This window comes from Danio aesculapii, chromosome 20, assembly GCF_903798145.1.
Source record: "Danio aesculapii chromosome 20, fDanAes4.1, whole genome shotgun sequence".
Taxonomy (NCBI): Eukaryota; Metazoa; Chordata; class Actinopteri; order Cypriniformes; family Danionidae; genus Danio; species Danio aesculapii.
In genome coordinates, this window is record NC_079454.1 from 23,989,545 (window position 1) to 24,014,540 (window position 24,996).

A 24,996-nucleotide genomic window follows, 5' to 3' on the forward strand; every position below is an offset into this window, starting at 1 on the left:
TCAGAATGTGCTCTGCATTTAACCCATCCAAGTGCACACACACACAGCAGTGAACACAAACACACCGAGTATGTTTACTTGGACACCACTCTAAATAAGAATCTAACATGTAAACAACGATTTTTGATTAATTTAATCCTAATAAGGTAATAATCGAACTAAACAGAAATGAAATTAAGAGATGTGGAGTATGTTGATTTTAGTCACATTATTGAAGTGCAGTACAGACATGTAAACACCTTTATCAAATTATTACCACATGTGGGATTTTCATTGCACTTTACGACAGGGTAGTCTATGTACACACGGATGTTTGACACTATTCTCTGCACCTACTGAGTCAGTGAAGGACCACAGACACCTGCAACGCAAAATGTGGAGGTAGTTCCCCCATGCCGCGTGCAATATCAAATTCCATTAAATCAACACTCTTCCAGCAATTCATACTCGCATCCAATATCTCGTATGTCATGGGAGCATGCATGAAATGTTCCTGAATAAAAGTGAAAGTGCCAAACTGCAGTTCAAGTCAACCCAAAATTACATGAAACTCCAGAGGAAACGTGGATAGCGTGGTGACGCAATGACATTAATAGATCTATAGGCTGTCATATGTAAAACCTGATCATGAAAGGAACGTTCAAAAAGCAACTCATGTAAACACCATAGTCATATTATTGTCTTATTCAGATTAAGGCAAATCATTAGATGTCTATGTAGCTGATGTCTATGTAAACTTGTCACTGTGAACACACACCCTGAGCAGTGGGCAGCCATTGCTGTATATTGTAAATACATGTTAAGAATAAATATTAAAAATGTTTAATATATGTTTAATAAAAGAAAAATTCTTCATTTAAAAAAAGGATGCTGATATTTTTCATTATGAGACATCAGCTAAGAAATTATAAATGCTCACCTAAGATTAATAAATGCTTTTGTAGTTTTCATTAATTTAGTTACATTAATTGCAGAGTTATTAAACAAAAGTAAAACAATTAGTGTTAAATAATGTTTGGAAATAAGTGAGCTATTAAGTCTTCAAGCATTGGTGCTGTGATGAACAACCACTGGCAGTACAACAATCGGATATACTTAAAAAGCACTCTTAAAGTATAATATGGAATGATATTTAAAAGGTCATTTGAACTCTTTAGGAATTAGGGAATTATAAAAGTTCAGCTTATTATGACTGCAATAATTACATAATAGAATAGAAAATATTTTAAATTGCTATTTATGTATATATGTATATGTGTGTGTGTATACATATATATATATATATATATATATATATATATATATATATATATATATATATATATATATATATATATATATATATATATATATATATATATATGTATATGTATATACATATATATATATATATATATATATATATATATATGTATATATATATATATATATATATATGTATATATATATATATATATATATGTATATATATATATATATATATATATATATATATATATATATATGTATATATATATATATATATATATATATATATATATATATATACATATATATATATACATATATACATACATATATACATATATATATATACATATATACATACATATATACATATATATATATATATATATATATATATATATATATATATATATATATATATATATATATACATATACATGGTTTCCGCTACATTCATTCTTCCATGGTGGGGCGCCACGCCAAAATTCAACCAGCTACGGCAACATTACAGCTTCTCATTTAAAACATTTAATTTTTTTAATAGCGGGTGATAATCGCATCAAGACGTATTAAAGGGTAAGTGAATTATAACAGCGTGAACTTTTCTGTAACCGACCGTAGTAGTGCTGTGCGTCATTTGTTTAACCCTTTAAGGTTAGGTGCTGACTGACTGACTGACTGACTGACTGGTGCAAGAGGCCAGCAAACACGACATATAGCCGTTTCACTTTACTTCGGGACACATTAATACCGCTCTGCAGGTCTATTGGAGATATTCATAAATATTCCTAGCAAATCTTATAAATGTTGGAGACATACTTGTTACATAAACGTGCTAAATCACACTTCAGCAGCGTTTATTTGAGAGCACACGAGAAGATCTGTGCTCGAGTACTGTGTATTTGAGGGCGCGCAAAAAGTTTTGTGCACGAGCAGAGGAAATCGGCGCGCAAGTAAAGAGATTTGCATGCTGTAGGCTATTACATAAATGCAATCTCGACTCATAATACTGCGCTGACGACATTTGTCATTGAAATAACGCAACAGGTTATGTATATAATTTTTTTTTTTCTTCACAAGTGCTATGTAATCTAGGGTTGATTTTTTTTTTTTACACTTTTTAAACATAATAGTTAATTTCTGATAACTAATTCATTGTGTTATCACTAATTACTAGGTTAACTAGGCAAGTTATTGTAAAACAATACAACATTGTTGTAATGTAATGTGTGTATTTTATATAGTGCATTTAAAGAGCTTCACAATCATTATGGGGCGTCTCTCCACACCACCACCAGTGTGCAGCATCCACTTGGATGATGTGACGGCAGCCACAGGATAATGGCGCCAGTGCGCTCACCACACATCAGATAGATGGAGTGGAGAGACAGTGATAGAGCCAATTCGGATGATGGGGATGATTGCCATGATGGTTAAGGGCCGATGGAGGGAATTTGGTCAAGACACTGGGGTTACACCCCTGCTCTTTAAAAAAGTAGAATCCCATGGATAAGTGTTTTTAATGACCACATAGAGTCAACGTTTTAACGAAAGACAGCACACACTGACAGTATGGTGTCTCCTTCATTTTACTTGGGGCATTAGGACTCACACAGACTTCAGGTTGAGCGCCCCCTGCTGATCTCCACTAACACTACTTCCAACAGCAACCTAGTTTTCCCATGTGGTCATCTATCCAGGGGACTGACCAGGCTCAGCCCTGCTGAGTTTTAATAATATGTTAAAACTTTAAAATAATAATAACCCTAACTTATTGTCTTTCGAAACACCCAACCCCCCCTTGGCTACAGGCTTAAAACTTAATAAACTGTATGAAGAGAGGATTATTAATATATTTGAATAGCAGTTAAATAAATAACAGCATATATTTGTTGTTTGATTCACCCGTCCCCACCAATGTCAAGTGCAAACCTGCGCTCCTTAGCTCTTTAAAAATGTATCTAACTGTTTTTATTCCACGCCAAACCTAACGAAAATAAAATAAATACAGAAAAATTATTAGGACAACTTAAAAAATGTCTTTGCTCAGTTAAACAACCCTGGTGGAATATTAGAAAAGAATTAAAATGCACAGGAGGGCTAATAATTCTGACCTCATCTGTATTTCTTATACTGTAAGTTGCTCCAACAGATTAGTCTCTCAGTCACTGCACTGTATGTTTGAGTAAAATGAAAGGATGAAGGGAGAACTGGTTCAGAGAGAAGATTCAATCAGATGGTAAAGGTGAACAAGTTAAGATAAATAAGTGAAACCCCTTTGCCGTCTTTTGTACTCAGGAGTAATCACTCATACTCCATCATTCACACACACTTCTCTCTTTTAGGCTGGAGTCCACTTGAAAGTAAAAGATTCAATCTTTAATTTACTTTTTCCTCCAGCCTTCTCCCTTTCCCTTTTTTCTTTTTTTTCCCCCCTCACGCTCTCCCTCTCTCGGTTTAGTGACAGCTGATGGAAGCCATCTGGAATCTGTGGCCCATATGAGAGCCTGTAAACCTGATTCAGCCTGATTTGTGACTGCAGGAATGAACTCTGTACACTCAGACTTTAAACCAGGCTTTAGTTTCTTAGTCATTTTCGCTAGCCGCCTACATAATATTGTGTATTCAAGGTTTCACGGAGGTTTCTGTGTGCCGTGCATCTTTTGAAAACATGACTACAAGTTCAACTTTCCAACCTTGAGCGCTCTGCTGTTTTGGTGTGTGTGTGTGTGTATAGCTTGTTTTACTTGTGCTATGATTTGATGTTGTGCTAAAGTCAAATTCAAAGTGCCTATTAGACTGGTAGACACACCCTGAGAGTCGCCATCAGTGGCGGGCATTGGAAGCGGGTAATAGATGCTTTTGCCATGGTGGTCAGACTGGCGTGTGGTCCTCCATCTTTACCGTGCCTATTCAAATCAGTGTGTGTGTGTCAGTGTGGTTAGAATAAGGGTTTTTAAGTTTTTACGAAAGTTTCCGTACCTGTGGGGTTCTGAGAGGAACAAGCTGGCATGTTGCTGCATTGCGATTGTTGGAAAGTATGTTGTAACTTGAGTGTTCTTGAGCATGGTTGTCGAGCTGAAGGTTGATGTCTATTATTCATTATGGACCTTGTTTATATAGGGTATATTTTAGGGAAGGATGGAAAAGTATGTCCTGCTCTTGCTTTTGAACTGAAGTATATTTACTGTTTAAATTTAGCATGAGCAGGATGGTGATGCATCAACCAGTGCATTATTATGGGAAGCAAATGGAAACATTTGCTAATCTAGTTGTTGCACCATGAAATGAGACTGTATGAATGTACACATGACTTTTGGTGGAATTCTTTAATAATATACATATATAATTAAAAATATGGGCGACATGTTATCTCAGTGATTAGCACTGTCGCCTCACAGCAAAAGGGTCACTGGTTCGAGCCCTCCCTGTGCTCGTGTGGGTTTCCTCTAGGTGCTCCAGTTTCCCCACAGTCCAAAGACAAGCACTATAGGTGAATTGAATAAACTAATTTGGCCAAAGTGTTTAAGAGTTTGTGCGAATGAGTGTTTATGGATGTTTCCCAGTACTGGGTTGCAGCTGGAAGGGCATCCGCTGCGTAAAACAATGCTGGATAAGTTGCCGGTTCATTCCGCTGTGGCAACCCCTCATGAATAAAGGGACTAAGCCAAAGAAAAGTAAAAGAATGAATGAATTATAAACATATAATTATTAATTATATACATTATATACACTATCTTTTGTACTTTTTAGTGATTAATAAAAGTGATATTGTAGTTTTTTTTACATATTTTATAACAACATATTTATTTATTTTTCATTTTGTTTAATTATTATATATTTTTTCATTATAATATAGAAAATCTCCACTAATCCTTTGGACTTTTTGTATTAATGTTTTAGATTTTATAATAATAATATATTATTTGTATGTCTTCTTTTTTTATATTATTGTTGTTGTTGTTGTTATAATATATTTTATTTTAATGTTTAAATTCTATTTATTCTATTATTCTATATGTTATTTATACTATTCTAAATTTTTTTCTTAAATTTAATATTTAATTTATTAAGGCAAAGCATTACATACTCTGTCATGTATGGAGTCCATCTAGAGCCATATATACTTGCAAAATAAAAAAATAAAATAAATAAATAAAGTATTGAGCAAAAAAAAATGCAAATCTCCAAAAATCGCAAAGCGCAAAGAATTTTTTTGAGAAACAAAAATTAATTTTGCTAACAAAAATTAAAAGTTACAAAGGAAAAATTAAGTTTTGAGAAATAAAAATTTAATTTGCAAATAAAAATCTAAATATTTGCAATAAAAACCCCAGATATATTTGAAAAACATTTTTTATAGCATTGCTTTTACAAAAACCGTTCAGTCAATTGCAGTACTTATTTTGATTTGCTTTTTTGTCAACCGTGAGTTTGCGATGCTGTTACACTTTGCACTTCACGTTTCTGCACATTTCACTTTGTGGCCCTGATTTGACAAGGGGGCGGGCGTCAAGGGGGTGGAGTCAAGGGTACTTGGGCGTTTACGGCAGGCCCAAACCTACTGTGCTATAAGACGACCTCGGTGATACCAACGCAATTTCACGGCAATTCGTAACTTTTTTTTTAGTGGCTAATTCGTACGATCTAATTCTTACAATTTAGTACGATTTGCTCATCCTCCAATGACGGTTGGGTTTAGGGGTGGGTTAGGTGCCCCGCCTCCCTTTTTTAAAATCGTACCATTCGTACGAATTAGCCACTAAACTGTCAAAACGTAAAATACTTACGTTTTCTCGTAGATCAGGCTGGGTGATACTGTCTCCAGGTGATGACGTCGCTTAAATGGAGGCATGTCGTGCGTGATGTGCAAAGTGAAAACATCATCGCAAACTCATGGTTGACTAAAAAGCAATAAGCATTGTAATTGACTGAACAGGTTTTGTAAAGGCAATGCTATAAAAATGTTTTGCAAATATTATATCTTTTGCAAATATTTTTCGGGGTTTTTTGCACTGCTTAATTTTTATTGCAGTTCTTTTTTTTGTTTGCAAATTTCATTTTTATTTCTCAAAACTTTCCTTTTGCGTTTTTTTTTTTTATTTTATTTATTTTTTTTAATAACCAAAAATGTATTTATTCTTTGCGATTTTTGAAGATTTGCATTTAAAAAAATTTTTTTTTTTGCTGACAGAATTATATATTTTTTTTCTCTGCTTCCTCCGCTCTAGCCTTTCTTTTCTTGTCTTGCATTAATGAAGAATGCTTTGGCTCTGGTGAACTTCCTGCTCTGCTCGGCTGAGGGGCCCCCTCTCTCTCTCTCTCTCTCTCTCTCTCTCTCTCTCTCTCTCTCCTCTTCTCTCTCCTCTCTCCCTCCTCTCTCTCTCTCTTCTCTCTCGCTCTCTCTCGTCTCTCTCTTCTCTCTCTCTCCTCTCTCTCTCTCTCTCCCGCTCTCTCCCTCTCTCCTCTCCTCTCTCTCTCTCTCTCTCGCTCTCCCCTCCTCTCCATCTCCTCTCCCCTCTCTCTCCTCTCGCTCTCTCTCTCCTCTCTCTCTCTCTCTCTCCCTCTCGTCTTCTCCGCTCTCTCTCTCTCCTCTCTCTCTCTCCTCCTCTCTCTCTCTCTCTCTCCCTCTCTCCTCTCTCTCCCTCTCCCTCTCTCCTCTCTCTCTCTCTCTCTCTCTCCTCCTCTCTCCCTCCTCTCTCCCTCTCTCCTCTCTCTCTCTCTCTCCTCTCTCTCCTCTCTCTCTCTCTCTCTCTCTCTCTCTCTCTCTCTCTCTCTCTCTCTCCCCCCCTCCCTCCCTCTCCCTCTCTCCCTCTCCCTCCCTCCCTCTCCTCCCTCCCTCTTTCCCTGTTTCTGTCTTTAAAAGCCTATGACTCTTTCATATAAACACTGGCCTGCCAATTACAGTGCCAATGCACACCAGGTGTGTCCAGGAACATGTACACCGCTCATTGACAGCTATTTGTACGTTTAAATGGCGTTTAGAATGTATGAACGTTATGTGTGTGTGTCTGGACCACATGGACGAAACTTTACCATATGTTCAATCGTCAGTGTAACAAATTATTCAACAATGCAAGAACGTGCAGCTGCGTGGTGTGCTCGTACCGTGTGTTCAGTAAAAATATCGATTGTGACATTTACTTCAATTACATTGGTCTGAATAGAAAGCAGGCTTGACTTTAAACCCACACACACATATTAACGTGCACTCAGTCCTGGTCAACATGAGAAACACTTTGCCTGAACCCTCGTTTCAAATCCGTTGAAAATCAGAGAAGACTGTCATAATGAAAGTCACCCACTCACGCATAAACATATTTACAGAGAGCTTCAATAACAGGACACACAATCCTACACAAATACACAGCAGAAGAGTCTGTCTGAGCAAAACACACACTGATGGGGAGGGTGAGAGAGGTTAAAAACACACTCAAAGATGCGTTTGCTCCTCACAGATCTGACGAATTACAGAGCGTCACCGGACGACACAATTACAGACGGGCTAATGGTGTAAGTGCTGGTGTAACATTCACAGCTGCCTTTCATTATGTGCGTCGTCCTGTTTACCAACATCAGCTGTGCAGTCTGTCTGTCTGTCTGTCTGTCTGTCTATTTATATTTTGCAAGCGATTTACAAGTGAGGATAAATGAAGCACTTCAAATCATCAGAGAGTAGCAGTATATAAATGCTGTTGTCAGTTACTAAATCATTCAATTATTTTCTTTCAGTTTAGTCTCTTATTTATCAGGGGGCGCCACAGCGGAATGAACCACCAACTATTCCAGCACATGTTTTACACAGCGGGTGTCCTTCCAGCCTCAACCCAATACTGTGAAAAGTTACTAAATCAGCAAATCTAAATGATTATTATCTTTTTAACTCCAAGCATATGGAGAAGAGAGAGTGTGTCCTGCAGGTGGTTTGTCAAGCCCACTCACCTGCAGAACACACTAAGAATTGCAAGACGTTTTCAGAAAGATGGAGCATTAGAGAATAACTTCGTTCACACTGAAGGCGGTGAGAGCGTCAAAGGTCGCTCTGGCCGCCCTGGTGACAACGCTGTCTGCCTTCACCTCCGACAGCGAGAGCGTCAATATTAGCTACATTGATCTCGTATTTAAAGGGCCGGTTGCAGCATATCAGATCATTAACATTCTAGTGTAAAACACGTTTCTAGTGTGAAATTGTTGCACACTTTTTATCACAATCATTTAACAATGGTAGATCAAGTTGCATCAGTTAATTATCCAATGTGTCATATGTCTGAAACATTCTGAAGCAGTAATACTTGTCGCATGAGATTCCTGCTTTTTTAAAGAAAAAAAAATATATAACATTAATGCACATCAACTCGCCACTAACTTTTTTTTTAAATGTATTTTCCTCTAAGAAAACATTGCAAAGAATTGGAGATCTGGCGACCGCAATAATCAAACCCTCGTGAACAACTGTGGTCGAAACCAAAGTTCACAGTGACTGTGTTCTCTGGACTCCTCTCAAGTGGTGGACTTCTACATTCTGATTGCTTGCCATAGCTCATAAAGTTGACTTGATTTCAACTCTCCTCGACGCCCACACCGGCGAAGACGCGGCCCGCTGATCCTCGCCACTTATCGCCACCAGCTCCAATTGAAAATGAATAACTTCCGGCTACTTTGACGCTCTCGCCGCTTTCGGTGTGAACGTACAGTAGGAGAGTGTGTGGTGCATATGGAGAGGAGAGCATGTCATTTAAAGGTGGATTGTTAAACCCATGGTTTGCAGGTGCTAGTAACAGTGGGGATAGAAAAACTCATTGGCCAGGAACACCACAAACACAGGAAAAAAAAGAAGTAGAGAATAATTAAATAAATAGATAAATAAGAAAGGATATTCTGCACTAGAGCTGCACGATTCTGGCTAATATGAGAATCACCTTTTTTTTTTTTTTTTTGCTTAAAATGAAGATCACGAATTTCTCATGATTCTTTAAATGTAAAATAAAGTTTAAGATGAGTAGGCTATTATTATTGTTAATTTTCAAATATAAGGTAAAACAGCAATAATAATATCTGGCCTATTTGTAGGTCTACTGTTGGTTAAAATGCTTTTATGTTTTGTATAGACTTGAACGGACAATAATTTGTCCTGGTTGTTAATTCACAGTAAAGTGATCCAAATTACAACTATTCATAATTCTGAAGTTGAATTATTATGTTTGAGAAATGCGCTTGATTAAATGAGACATCTGCCATTATCAGATATCAGACAACTTTATTACCTGTTATTCACAGCCTATGCAGGTTCTGTTCACTACATCATTCTTACTAGTAGTCTACATCCTCTCAGTAGTAAACAAACAGTGCGTCAGCTCACGTGTGATTTAATGTGTGATTTCGCAGCAGTGATTACATCATTACATTAAGACAGAGATGACATTTTTGAGTGAATTATACCTTACAAATACAGTATGTGACACTTTTTGGAGGTGTCCAGGTCAGAATTAGCCCACCTGATTTATTAAATATTTTTCAAGACACTTCTATACAGCTTAAAGGGACATTTAAAGGCTTAACTAGGTTAATTAGGTTAAATAGGCAGGTTAGGGTAATTAGGCAAGTTATTGTATAACGATGGTTTGTTCTGTAGACTATTGAAAAAAAAGTTTAAAGGGGCTAATAATTTTGACCTTAAAATGGTTCATAAAAAATTAAAAACTGCTTTTATTCTAGCTGAAGCAAAACAAATAAGACTTTTTCCAGAAGGAAAAGTATTATCAGACATAATGTGAAAATTTCCTTGCTCTGGTAAACATCATTTGGGAAATATTAAAAAAAATAAAATAAAAGGGGGGCTAATAAATCTGACTTCAACTGTATAGGCTTTTAAACAACATAAAGACTTGTGCGAACTCCTTTATGCTTCTCTCGAACTTGAAAATATAATTAACTGAATCGCAGAAAAGCAGAATTAAGATCGTGTGGGGTCAAATCGAGGTCACAATCTTTTTTTGATTAATTGTGCAGCCCTACTCTCCACTAGTCTGCATCTCTTGATGGCGCTTGCATTTAAATTGCCTTTTATCTTGTTTTATATATAAATTAAAGTCAATATGACTGACAATATTATGAATGAACTACATTATCAATGCTGTAAGAGGAACATAGTGAAACTGAAAATAGTTAAACATCAATCAGCTTTGATGTTTAGCACTGTTTTTGGTGGCTGAAAAATCAGAATTATCACACAATAGTTGAATCCCTACAAAACTAGTCAAATTCCAGAGCCATCAAGCTAACAATTGTGTTTAACCTGTTGCAAATGATGTGCTATTACATTTAAAATGTTATAATAAATATATATATGATCAATTACTCCTGACAGCATGTTTTAGGTCATTAGTTAATCATGTTCTAACTTAGTTGTATAAGTTACACAAGCTGTTTTAAGTCAGTTTAACATAATACAAGTTCAATGGACTCATAAGGTTAATTTGATTCAGCTTAGAATTTTAATGCAACCAAGATTTTTTTACAGTGTAATATCTAATAATCTCATCTTATCCTGAAAATCTGTAATCATATCCTAATGTTTTTGATGTCTTCATGCTTTTTATAAAAGCCTTGTGATGACTCAAAGAGTTTAATTGTATGTTTTTATGACCAAACTACCTGATTGAATAAATTGAATGTCTGCCTCCTGTATCTATCTGTCCATCTGGGTAATTACATGTAGAGCTTGAGAGGTCGATCTTTACTTTGTTGCTTCTGTGAGTGTGATCTACAGCAGTGTAGGGGGGGCTGTGTGTTCCTCGACATGTTATTATGATGTTATTGGAGTTCAGCGCTGTCATCACTGAAGGCTTGTGGCTTCACAGAGCAGCGGGTGGAGAGTCAGAGGTGAAGCAGTAAAGTTCCTCCAGACACACAGGGGTTGAGGAGCACAGCGCAACTGAGAGAGGGTTCACTTCAATATAGAGGATGAACTTGGCAGAGTCTGACTCTAAATCTATATTTAATTGGTGATGGTAACCTGTAGATCATTAAAAAATTTTAAATATGTTTTTTTAAAGAAGTCTATTCTGCTCACCAAGGCTGCATTTATTTGATCAAAAAACACTGTAAAAAAATCTGTGTTTTTGTGTTTTCCATCTATTTACGGTTATGAATTTCATAATGGGAGCTTTATCTCTGTTCTGTCTACTTTTTATGGTGAAAATTCAACTCTACAGTCTAACAAAGGGACTTTTATTGACATTTTAGTAGTTAGAAATAATATAATGTTTAAGAAATAATATATAAATGAATGAATCTGTAAAATAACAGAAAATGTAGCTTATTACAAGGTTTTTGCAGCATGAAATACATAAAATACAACACCAGCCCAGACAATATATCACTTTAAACTATAAAAAATGTTCATAAGTCACTTTTTCCAACGTTTCAAAGTTATAAGTTGTCGGAAGAAAGGTCTTCTAGTGTGATTCAAAAGCATAAATAATGAAAAAAATTAAAAACCTGAATCACAAAATGGCCAACTGTTAATTTACAGATATTTTTGACAGTGTAGAGTAAGAAATGGTAAAATTATGAAATATTATTACTATTTAAAGTAAATGCTTTCTATATTTATGTTTTAAAATTGTTTAAAAGCTGAATTTTCAGGATTATTCTTCTAATCTTTAGTGTCGCATGATTCTTCAAAAATCATCATGTTATGATCATCTGCTGCTCAAAAACATGTATTATTACAAATGTTTTCATTATTGCTATTATTCTTATCAGTGTTGAAAACTGTTGGGCTGCTTAAAGATTTTTTGTGGAAATTGCAATAAATTACAATCCAAAAGTACGTAACATTAAAAGTTTGTTCACCAAGGGTACATAAGCTTGTTCAACACTCAAAATGAGGTTTGTTATTTGTCCAAACTACTTATTTAAAATGAGCTAAAACAACACAACTAAATTTTTTTGGGACAACTTAATTGTTTTATGTTTAATCCACTTAAATTTGTAAAAATTAATAAGTTAACTTAATTTCTTCATTTCTTCCCAACACTAATCTGTTGTGTGGAACCCAACATTTTTTTACAGTAAAAGTGTCAGTAAAGATGTAATGATAATGTAAAAAATAAGATTTTATATCAAATGGATCATCTTATCATATCGCTCTTTTATGGATTCAATTGTTTGTTACTAAATCTTTAGTGGTTTTCAACGATTAATCAATTAATCAATGAATTAAAAAAATAAAGTTTTGTGTTTACATAATAAATTTATGTGTATTGTTTGTACTGTATATGTGTTATTTATATTTAACAACTGTACACATATCCATGTATATATGTATGTTAGGGCTGCACAATGTATCGATTTAGCATCGATATCACAATGTGCACATCCGCAATAGTCACACCGTAAAGATATGCAATGTTGAGTCTGAATTATAGTTGAGCAGGAGCTACACAGTTGTATTAAATCACTGTATTTACACAGAATTTATATGATTTATTAAAAAAACTAAAAGCATACTTGTTTCTAGTTTGATATAAAATAAGATTTTATATCAAATAAATAATTTTATTTTGAACATTCTTTTGCATAAATTCATATCAGTTCAATTCATGTTTATTTTATATGGCGATTTCACAATGTAAATTGCATCAAAGCAGATTAGCATAGAAGTTCTAGTAATCTGAAACTGTGTCAGTCCAGTTTTTAGAGTTGATGTTCAGTTTAGTTAAGTTCAGTGTGGTTTATTTTGAACTGCTGAAAGTACAAACACTGAAGAGCAAATGCATTAATGCAAAAATATTTAAAAATGTATACTGTAGGTTCAATAAGAAAACTACTGAAGCGTAGAGCTGCCACCCAGGTAAAAAAAAATCTGAGCTTTATCACGTTTGTACAATATACTTTTCACGTTCTTACAATATAATATCACGTTTGTACAATATAATATCACATTTGTACAATATAATTATCACGTTCTTACAATATAATATCACGTTTGTACAATATAATTATCACGTTCTTACAATATAATATCACGTTTGTACAATATACTTTTCACGTTCTTACAATATAATATCACGTTTGTACAATATAATTATCACGTTCTTACAATATAATATCACGTTTGTACAATATAATTACCACGTTCTTACAATATAATATCACGTTTGTACAATATAATTATCACGTTCTTACAATATAATATCACGTTTGTACAATATACTTTTCACGTTCTTACAATATAATATCACGTTTGTACAATATAATTATCACGTTCTTACAATATAATATCACGTTTGTACAATATACTTTTCACGTTCTTACAATATAATATCACGTTTGTACAATATAATTATCACGTTATTACGTGAAAACTTTATTGTTTAGGCTACGTTTACCTGGTGCGATCAGAGCGTGAGAAAATGTCTCGTTTAACAGAGTTAATTAAGTTCTATTTTATGCTTGGATTGAGACATGGGGAAATTTTGCAGCTACTGATCAGCTTGGACAATGTTGTTATCAGCATGCCAGTTTTCAGGTAGGCGGGCTTTTCATCTTCGCACCTGACAATAAAGTTTTCACGTAATAACGTGATAATTATATTGTACGAACGTTAAAAATATTGTGTACAAACGTGATATTATATTGTAAGAACGTGATAATTATATTGTACAAACGTTATATTATATTGTAAGAACGTGAAAAGTATATTGTACAAACGTTATAGGAGTATTGTACAAACGTGATATTATATTGTAAGAACGTGATAATTATATTGTACAAACGTGATATTATATTGTAAGAACGTGAAAAGTATATTGTACAAACGTGATAAAGCTCAGATTTTTTTTTTTAACTGGGTGGCAGCTGTACGCTTCCGTAGAAAACAATTATTTTCATTGTAATAATATTTAAGAACTTTAAGTTTTTACTTTGTTTTAATTACATGTACGCAGCTTTTGTGAGCCAAAAACATTTAAAAATCACACTCATCCAAATCTTTTGACCAGTGTTTGGCTGTTTTTAATTAAAGCACAAGTCTGTTAATCTAAGAAAATGTTTCCATTTCAAGTCTTATATCAGAGGAAACATTTTTTTTTGTGGAGTTTTGTTGAGCCAACTCCACACATGTTACCTGAGCGATCACTGCTGCACAGAAACAAGAAATATTATTGGATAAAGAGGCCTCCCGCTGGGCTGAAACAGCAAATGTAATTGGATGAGCTTGAAGGCTTTTGTGCACAACAGTGGGTGTTATTGGCGGAGGTGTTGACTTTCTGAAAAACTACGGTGCTACTGTGTCTGTTTATAGAATTGGACGAGCCCCATCAATAAATAAAACCTTGAAGACTGTTTATAGAGTGGGATTGTCTGAATTAGGAGCTGATGGATTGCACATGAATCACAGACCTGATTTTTTTAATGGTTCAGTGCTTTGAACAGTGAGGAGTGTTAGAAATAGAAAAGCATCTGCTCTGCATTACGGATTATGATTTATTATTCTGAATGGTATCAAGGTCTGCTGGCCACGTCAAGGTTTAAAATCAACATAAGGAGGTATAGTTGTTTCCTAGTGATGCAGGATATTGGATTTTTTATATCAGTCTTTTTATCCAATGAAAATTAGTTGGATCATCTTAATATATCGCTTGTTTATGGATAATTTTTTTTTTGATAAATCTTTAGTGGTGTTCAATGATTAATCAATTAATCCCATTAAAAACATAAAGTTTTGTGTTTACATAATACATTTATTTATTATAATTTAATTCTAACACATAAGTGTATTGTTTGTACTGTATATGTATTATTTATATTTAAAAACTGTACACATATCCATGTATATATGTATGTTAGGGCTGCACAATGTATCGATTTAGCATCGATATCACAATGTGCACATCCGCAATAGTCACACCGCAAAGATAGGCAATGTTGAGTCTGAATTATAGTTGAGCAGGAGCTACACAGTTGTATTAAATCACTGTATTTACACAGAATTTATATGATTTATAAAAAAAAATAAAATAAAAAAAGCATACTTAGAATTTGTGTCTTGTTTTTAGTTCAAATATCTATATTTCAAAGCGAAATAACTTATTATTTCACTCACCCTACTGACAGGTAATTTAGCTTGTTTAAGAAAAAACTTAATTTTGACTCATGGTGAAAACAAAATAATATTTTTACTCGCTCTAAGAATTTTGTGAGATTGTTTGGAAATTTGGAAATTCTGGAAATGAGACAAAACAAGGCTAGAAAGGCATTTTCTTTGCACTGCGGTTATTACATTTCTGTTCCAAGTAGTTCCAAAAACACCAAGTAGTGCCATTCAAACCGTCTCGTGAAACTGTATTCATATCGCAATATTTATTGGAGAAAATAAAATAAGTATATTAAATATAATAAAATCTTTCATATTTTATATAAAAATAAAAAAAAAATTATATATATAGTTGAATTCAGAATTATTAGCCCCCCCTGTTTATTTTTTCAACAATTTTTGTATTCAATTAGTCAAAATTAATCATTAAATTGATAATTCTGGAGATTTTTTTCTCTAAATTAATTTATAAACATGCGACTGAGGAGTCAGTGCTATTAAAACGTTTAGATTTTTTTGTATTAATACATTCAATAGAATTAAAATTTCATGTTTACTTCCTATATTTCCCTTCCATTTTTGATTGTCTCTGGAAAAAAAATACAAGTGAAAGAAAATGGTATCCGCCAATATTTTTAACATTATTATTTTATTTAATTGTATTTTTCATCCAGCTCATGCTAACTCTGTCTTAATAACTTAATCATACTATCAGATTTTGTCCATTTTTCAAAATGTAAAACTTAAGTTGCTTTAAGCACGATGGCTCAGTGGCTAGCACTCAAAGCAAGAGGGTCGCTGGTTCCAGTCCTGGCTGGTCCAGTTGCCATTTCTGTGTGGAGTTGGCATGTTCTCCCCGTGTTCACATGGGTTTCCTCCAGGTGCTCCGGTTTCCCCCACAGTCCAGAGACATGCACTATAGATTTATATAGAATTCTACACTATAGAGTTGGGTAAACAAAAAAATTGTCGTAGTGTATGAGTGTGTGTGTGAGAATTTAAAAGTGTATGGGTGTTTCCCTGTACTGGGTTGCATCTGGAAGGGATTTTTTTTTCTGAATCCGCTGCGTGAAACATATTCTGGAATAGTTGGCGGGTTATTCCACTGTGGTGACCTCGGAAATGGAGATAAAGCCAAGAAAATGATTGAATGTTGCTATATATGTGTTATTAACTTTCACATTTGTGTTGCAGTGGACCATTTCATTGACCATCATTCGTGATGCATATATTAAGAATACTGTTCTAGAAGTCTGCCAGCAGCTTCACTGTATCTGTGTGTTATGAGGAGACAACAAAGTGCTGTATCTGTCTGCAGAATTATTAATAGACTTACGAATACACACATGCATAATTTATAATTACACACAGTCACATTTTGGAAAGCATTCAAAAACCTGCATGGATAAACAAAAATGCACACAAACACACTGGAATAATTGCATGTAAATGTCAAACTGTCAGCACACAAACACATTCACATAATCTCTCTTTCCCTCTTTTTTCACTTTACTGCCAAAACATCGTGATTTAACTGCACACATATACAGGACAAACTCAAATCCCACTTCATCCACTCGGCCAAGAGCGTTTCATCTTTCACAAATACACACGTTAAAAACAAATACACATGCACACACATTCACATTCACACACAGCGCTTAATACAATATAAAAATATCGTTGAGTTGACATTTTTGTGTGTGTGTGAGAGAAGTGGGTCTTTGTGTGTTTGTCTAAATCTGTGTGTGGCCTAAACGTGTGTGTGTGTGTGTGTGTGTGTGAATGTGTGTATTTGTTTTGGTGGACAGATCAGATATCACTTGCACCGCTGTGATGGCTTTTTTTGTGTTTATGTTTGACATTGTAGCTTTAAATTACTATACAAGATATATGTGTGTATACACTTTGGACAAAACGACTGCTAAACACATTCGGCATGAGTGATATTTTACCATAATACTGATAACAATTCTTCCCATGAGAAGAATTAGTCTTTCAATCATACAGTTGAAGTCAGAATTATTAGCCCCCCTTTGAATTTTCTTTCTTTTTTAAATATTTCCCAAATTATGTTAAACAGAGCAAGGAAATTTTCACAGTATGTCTGATAATATTTTTTCTTCTGGAGAAAATTTTATTTGTTTTATTTTGGCTAGAATAAAAGCAATTTTTAATTTTTTAAAAGCCATTTTAAGGTCAAAATTATTAGCCTCTTTAAGCTATATATTTTTTCGATAATCTACAGCAGTGTTTTCCAACCCTGTTCCTGAAGGCACACCAACAGTCCACATTTTCAACCTCTACCTAATCAAACACACCTGAATCAACTCAGCAGAACATTAGAAAAGACCCCAAAACCTGACACGAATGTGTCAGATAATGGAGACATCCAAAATATGTACTGTTGGTGTGCCTCCAGGAACAGGGTTGGGAAACACTGGTCTACAGAACAAACCATCATTGTACAATAACTTGCCTAATAACCCTAACCTGCCTAGTTAACCTAATTAACCTAGTTAAGCCTTTAAATGTCACTTTAAGCTGTATAGAAAAATATCTAGTCAAATATTATTTACTGTCATCATGGCAAAGAGAAAATAAATCAGCTATTAGAAATGAGTTATTAAGACTATTATGTTTAGAAATATGTTGATAAAATCTTCTCTCTGTTAAACAGAAATTGGGGACAAAAATAAACGGGGGCTAATAATTCAGGGGGGCTAATAATTCTGACTTAACTGTATTGCAGAAAAACGAAACATCGCAATGATGGATTTTTCCAGTATCGTGCAGCCATACTCATACCCGTCTGTGCTATGAGACAATGACAAGATCTTCTTCAGAGTCCTTCTCATCTATCTCCTAGTCCCTTTCAAAGTTTCCCGTTCCAAAGTTTTCTGTTCCAATTAACAGCTATTATTTCTTCACTTCCAATGCCTATGCATGCACATATATGTTTAAGCACTGCTTTTGCACCCCCTGGATTCAACAGAGGAAATGAATAGTCATGCTTTAATTAGATGGAAATTAAAAATCTCTTCTTTAATTAAAGGAAATGAAATGTTCTTCAGCTCGAGGACAGGAAACACTAGCAGACGAGCTCTTTCATTGGAGGATTACACCTCTCATATCATCCAATCACAATCTGCCTGCAGGATATGTCAGTAATGTTTGAACCCTAGTAAAGTAAAAACGAGAATAAATAAACAATACAAGATTAAGTGTGTGTATGCTGTACAGTACGTTCATGAAGGAAGTTAAAGTCTCATAAGTGCAGTTAGCACATATTTGTGACAGGAAAACCTGCAGCTCATAAAGAAGGCTTTAAACAGTAATCACAGCCGCAGGGGTCAGTCGTCCTCTCAGATGGAGACACACGAGCGAAGGGACGTCCCCGCCGTCTCACACACTGCCAAACGCACGTCCACATTCTTTCTGGTCATATCGCTCCTCTGGGACTGGTTAAGATCACTCACTCACAGTCTCTCTCTCTCTCTCACTCTGTGTTTGTCCTCTCTTGGGGTCTGTCCTGCTCACCCTTAACGCACGCTTCTGCATGTCTGTCTTTGTCTGGGTCACTGCAGAGATGCAATTTTTTTTTTTCCCTCTGATCCTCTCTTCATCTCCCAGCACATCAGCGACTGTGTTTTCGGTCTTCGAACTATTGCAATTCTTGAGATCAAGACGTGTCAAAGACGTTATGCCACTTAAAGTTTAGGTTTTTCTAATGTCTTTATTTTTCATAACTTTGTATTGCTTTGCTTTAAAGGGCACCTATTTTAACCCTTTTTAAAGATTTAATATTAATATTTGGGTTCAGATTCTTTTTTATTATAATGTGTTAAAAAGTGTCATTTTGGGGGCGTGAATCGGCTGTTTTTAATGGCCCGAATCTCGATACGTTGCATTCACTGCATGTTCAGTGCAAATGGCTGCTAAATGTAAAATCTCTGTTGCTCATTCGCAGGAAGACAATAAAGGCTCTTGTGTTGAGCCGAATGAGTTTTACATCCAAAAGTATAGCAAGGGAGTTCCTTTGGTGACATAGCTTTGACTCGCATGCTGAAAATGGGGGACGTGAAACAACAAACTGAGGATATGGTAATGCACACCTGTCAATCAATATTGGTGGGCGGGAGGACCGCACTCCTACATTAAGTTGTGGTCCGTCTGAAAACCGCTCCTATTGGTCCACCGTTTTTATGTTGTTAAATTGAAAAAAAGGACTGGGTGTGTTTATATCACCCCAATATGATGGTCTATACACTATACCTACACACATGTCTGTCCAAACAGCTTGAAAAGTAGATTTTTTCACCATAGGTGCCCTTTAAATATTGTTTTTTTTTTTGTTTTGTTTGCTTGTTTGTTTGCTCATTTGTTTGTTCAATCATTTGTTTGTTTATTAATTCATTCATTCATCCTTTTGTTTGCTTGATTTGTTGAGAGTTTTTGTTTATTTTTCGGAATTTTTTGTTTTTTCCACTTGCTTAGTTAATTTGTTTGTTTATTGTTTTGTCTTTTTTTTCTTTGCTTTATATTATTTTGCTTTGATCTTATTTTTCCGTTTGTTTATTTTTTGTTTGTTTGATTGTTTGTTTGCTCATTTGTTCATTCAATCATTTTTTGTGCATTCTTTCATCCTTTTGTTTGCTTGTTTTGTTTAGATTTTTTGGTTATTTGTCTGTTTTGTTTTTCACTTGCTTAGTTTTTTTGTTTATTGATTTGTCTTTAATTTTCTTTACTTTGTATTGATTTGCTTTGATCTTATTTTTTGTTTTATTTATTTTTATTAGTTTGTTTGTTGTTTGTTTGTTCATTTGTTTGTTCATTAATTCATTTATTCATACTTTTGTTTGATTGATTTGTTGAGATTTTTTGGTTATTTTTCTTAGTTTTTGTTTTCCACTTGCTTAGCTATTTTGTTTGTTTATTGTTTTGTCTTTTTTTCTTTGCTTTGTATTGCTTTGCTTTGATCTTTTTTTTTGTTTGGTTTATTTTTTGTTTGATTATTTGTTTGCTCATTTGTTCGTTCAATCATTTCTTTGTGCATTTATTCATCCTTTTGTTTGCTTGATTTGTTTGGACTTTTTGCTTATTTTTCGTAGTTTTTTGTTTTGTTTTTCACTTGCTTAGTTTTTATTTGTTTATTGATTTGTCTTTAATTTTCTTGACTTTGTATTGATTTGCTTTGAACTTATTTTATGTTTTGTATATTTTTGTTAATTTGTTTAATTGTTAGTTTGCTCATTATGCATTGTTTTTTCACTTTGCTTAGTTTTTTGTTTTTCACTTTGTTTGTTTTTTGCTTTGCTTTGTTTTTACTTCATTTTTTGTTTACATTCTCTTGTTTTTGATTCCTTTTGCTTTTTTGGGGGGAGGGGGTGCTTTTCTATGCTGTTTTTTTTTTTCTATAGGACTTTGTTTCATTTTGTTTATTGTTTTGCTTGTTTTTTTAAAGAAATAATTATAATTTTTTTACATTTATTAATTTCCATCATAAAACTACTGAATAGTAATATAAACAACAGGGCCTTTTCACATAAAACTGTTTGTATAATGTTTTGCATCTCTCAGCAAATCTCAGTGGATTTGTGTTCATTATCCATGTGAGCTGTTCATATACTGCTTTAATGAGTGGAATTTGCGAGTGAGAATGGGAAGCTCTTATAATCACTTCGGTTTTGGTGAAATCAGTGTTGGTTTTTATCGTTATTTTGTTCTGGTCGTTCAGATGTGTGTGTCGGGTCTTATGCAGCGCTGGGCTCCAGATGGAAGGCGTCCCGTTGCTCGATGTTGGCCGGGTCATTTCCTGTTTGGAGGTCTGGTGTTAATCAAGGCCTGAGCAGGCGGAGCGGCCCCTATATTCTGCTTCTCAATCCACCACAATAACCTTGGCTTTCCTTTCTCAAGTCTCTTCGCTATCTATTTCTTTCTCGCACTCGTTTTTTTGGGTCTCTCTGCAGGGGTGGAGTCCCCTCTCTATTTCTACCATCCCCCAGGTTGTTGTTCTTTTCTTCCGTCAGCTCTTTTATCTTTTCTCTTGATCCTTTTCTTAAATTCTGAAACTTCGTTGGAGTTCTTTACGACTGTGTCTGTTTTTATGTTGATCATTATTTATTAGTTTTTTTTATCAAGTAAGTAGATGTTAATGCTCTTGTTTACTGATAAGGGAGTTAATGTTCATATTGAGTCTTTGTTTTTTTTTATTACAGACATTATGCAGACAGACATGAGCTATTGATGTTTCCCAGAGGAACTGTTAGTTCTAACACAATGTTCCTCTGTTGCTGTTAAATGACATTTTTAATTATTCCAGATGTAGTTTATGCATCTAAACCTGTTGTAGCTAAAGTATATTCTGTTTTAATGATCTACTGATTTTAAAGTTGATATTAAAGATATTAAAGTAAATAATAATCATTATTTTATCTAATATCTAATAATTTTAAGCCGATAAAACATTTTATTTTAGTAATGAAATTGATTTATATTATATAAATTAACTAAAAAGCTAAAATCGTTTATTTTAGGTGCTACTTGCAATATAATTTTTTATATAAATATAAAATTTTAACCAATTTATTCAATTAGTGTATTTAAATGTTGAACACGCCACTGTTTTGAAAAAAGGCACATTTTACATGTCAAGTACAAACAGTTTTGTTTAACTTTTATTTATTTATTTATTTATTAGTTTATCTATATTAATTTATTAGTTATTTTTATTTATGTGGCAAGAACAGGCTTCCGTATGAAGCAAATAAATTGAGGATTATTTAAAAAAAATGTATTCAAAACACGTTTAAAAATACTTTTAAAATTCAAATTTACATTTAGATTTTTATTATATAATTTTTTATTATTTTATTATATTTATTTGATTGGTTTTGCTGTTTTCTACGGTGGCCAAGAGAGCTTAACGCGCTGAAGAAAAGATCTTCATCAGATTGACAGCAAACGCGTTGCAAATCACATTTTTGGGTCCCTTTGAATCATTTCTGTTGTGTTCCACATTTGCATATGAGAAATTGCAGTCTTAATTTGTTTGCGTTGTGAGAATTTGAAGCATGTTTTCTTAAAGTGTTTGCATTGTAAGGACTTGCAACACATATGCTGTCAAACCAATGAAGATCTTTTATTAATATGATGGTGTTTTTTGTAATTTCATTTGTTTTCTTTAATTGTAGAGCATTACACTCTCTCAGCCACCGTAGTTTTGTCAGTTGTTCATTTTTATTTTGCCCTCTCATTTTGGTTCTCCCATTGGATTGATTTGAAAAGTGTGTCATCTAAATCTTCCCAAAAAGATTAGTTTGAATGAAGAAACGTCCTTCTTAAGTTCTCATTTTATTGATGTATTGATTTCTGTGGCCATGTATTGGTGTTGCATATCCACACTAGAGGCCTGTTCTGCCTCATTCTGGTGAACACATACTTTACTGTGTCTTTGTCCTGTTCTCTGTCTCTCTATCTTTCACTAGCTTCCTCTCTTCCTGTCTTTTCCCTCTCTTTTCACAATATCTTTCATTCTTATCTGAAGCAAAACGTGGTCCACTGCTGCCTTATCTTCTTCATTCTTTTGACGCATACGCACACACACACACACACACACACACACACACACACGCACACACACACACACAGAAGGTCATCTTTACTCTTTGATGCACAGAGCTGCTTTCCATCAAGAACATGTGTGTGAGTTCAGCTCTGATCATCATATGTGTAGCTCCACATACACACACTTCTCTTGACCATAGGCCTTGATGAAAATACAGCCGTTAAAAAAGCTGAGTGTGTTTTCTGTCATTTTCTGCATTTTTTGAGCACCTGCAGCGTAGCAAGTTACTGAGCGGGCGCTTAACGGTTGAGTTGAAAAACGCAGCGCTCATACGTGTCACTTTTGAACTAGCCATCAAATCACAGTGGTGGGACTATACCACGCAAATGTCACCACTACCGCAACCGACTAAGAAAAAGGCTTCGTTGCAAAAACGCTCACAACTGAGCAGCGCAAAAAACGCTTTAGTGGACACGCAAGCTAATAGCTGCACTGCCCCATAGCTTCAAGGTTCTCTTTCCCACTGTATTCTCTCATTAACACAGAGATCTTGTATAGATAGACCGTGTGACCTCTGCCCCTCAAAAATATCCAGCCTGAAACCAGTCTAGAGTGTATGTGTGTTTTATTTAGCTCTATTTTGGGCTCATGTTTTAATTTCCTCTGCATTTGTCGAGCTCCTTCATCCAGCCATACATCCACCTCAGCTCTGCCTCCTCTTCCGGCAGAATGTGCTTCTCATTTTCTCCTGTTCTGCATACTCTTCTCTCTCACTCACTCATTCTGCTTCTTGGCCTTGCCTGATTACAGCTCTTTTGTGTTCACCGTCACTTTTTTCTCATTTCCTGTTGGATTTTGAGCTAAATTTCCAGAATAAACATTCGCATGTTTGCTTGTAGTTTTTATTCTTTAATTTTTACATCCTCTCTGACACACATACACACATTCATGGTCTTGTGTTTCTCACACATCTGTGGATCAGGTGTGAATGACTGAAGTGCTTAAGAACCAAAACACACACACACATAATACACACACTCTTTAAACCTACTGTAAATGCTCAATAGTACCATTGAGCAGCACCCTACAGTACCACAGCAAGTATTGCTTGCCTGATTAGCTGCTTTGCAGTGTCACATTTAATGAGACAGGTTGAAAGTACACTACAGACACTCAACAGAGAAATGTGTCAACGTTTTGTATTATATTGATTAACTTTTATTAACTTAATTATCTTGCAACTTAACCCTTACACTGCAAAAATGCTTTTCTTACTTAGATTTTTTGTCTTTTTTCTAGTCCAAATATCTAAACATTCTTATATCAAGAAGCCTTTTCTAGGCAAGCTAAACATATTGTCTTGGTTTCAGAACTAATATGCCAAAATTAAATGAGTTTTCCCTTAAAACAAGCAAAATAATCTGCCAAGGGGGTTAGCAAAATAATCTTGTTTTTCCTTTTGACATAAGATTATTTTGCTTACCCCATTTTGGCATATTATTTCTTAAAACAAGACAATATGTTTTGCTAGTCTAGAAATTTCCTCATAATTTAGGAATTTTTAGTTATTTGGAGTAGAAGCAAGTTAAAAAAATCATTTTTTTGCAGTGTATGTGCTGTTTCGAGCTGATTTTGAGTCTTAATTTGGCCACAACTTTCTCTGTGTTTCAGCGAATGAAATGGTTTTTGGTGACAATTCTTTTTTTGATGCATATTATGGCAAAATGCTTTGAAAATGTTCAAAAATTCAACAATACACTCTGGGAAAATTTCTACCCTTTCATTATGTTCATGGCTGTTTTTGCCCCATTGACTTCCATTACAATGACTTTTTTTGATTGCCAATCTGACACAATATGATCATGCATTCTTGATTGTTGCTGGTTTTCCCTGTTGGGAAATTCTTACTGTTGATCATCAGTTGCAGTGCAAGAAAAGCTTAGTGTCTGGATAACAATTGCAGTTGAAGTCAGAATTATTAGCCTCCCTGATTTATTAGCCCCCGTTTATTTTTTCCCAATTTCTGTTTAACAGAATGAATGTTTTTTTTTTCAACACATTTCTAAACATAATAGTTTTA

The 24,996-nt window shown here is 34.4% G+C and overlaps 1 protein-coding gene across 1 annotated transcript in view; it reads left to right on the plus strand.

Moving 5' to 3' along the window:
* Window positions 1-24,996, plus strand: part of scfd2 (sec1 family domain containing 2) — a 227,306-nt gene that overhangs the window by 110,805 nt on the left and 91,505 nt on the right. The gene's annotated exons all lie outside the window — the stretch shown is intronic.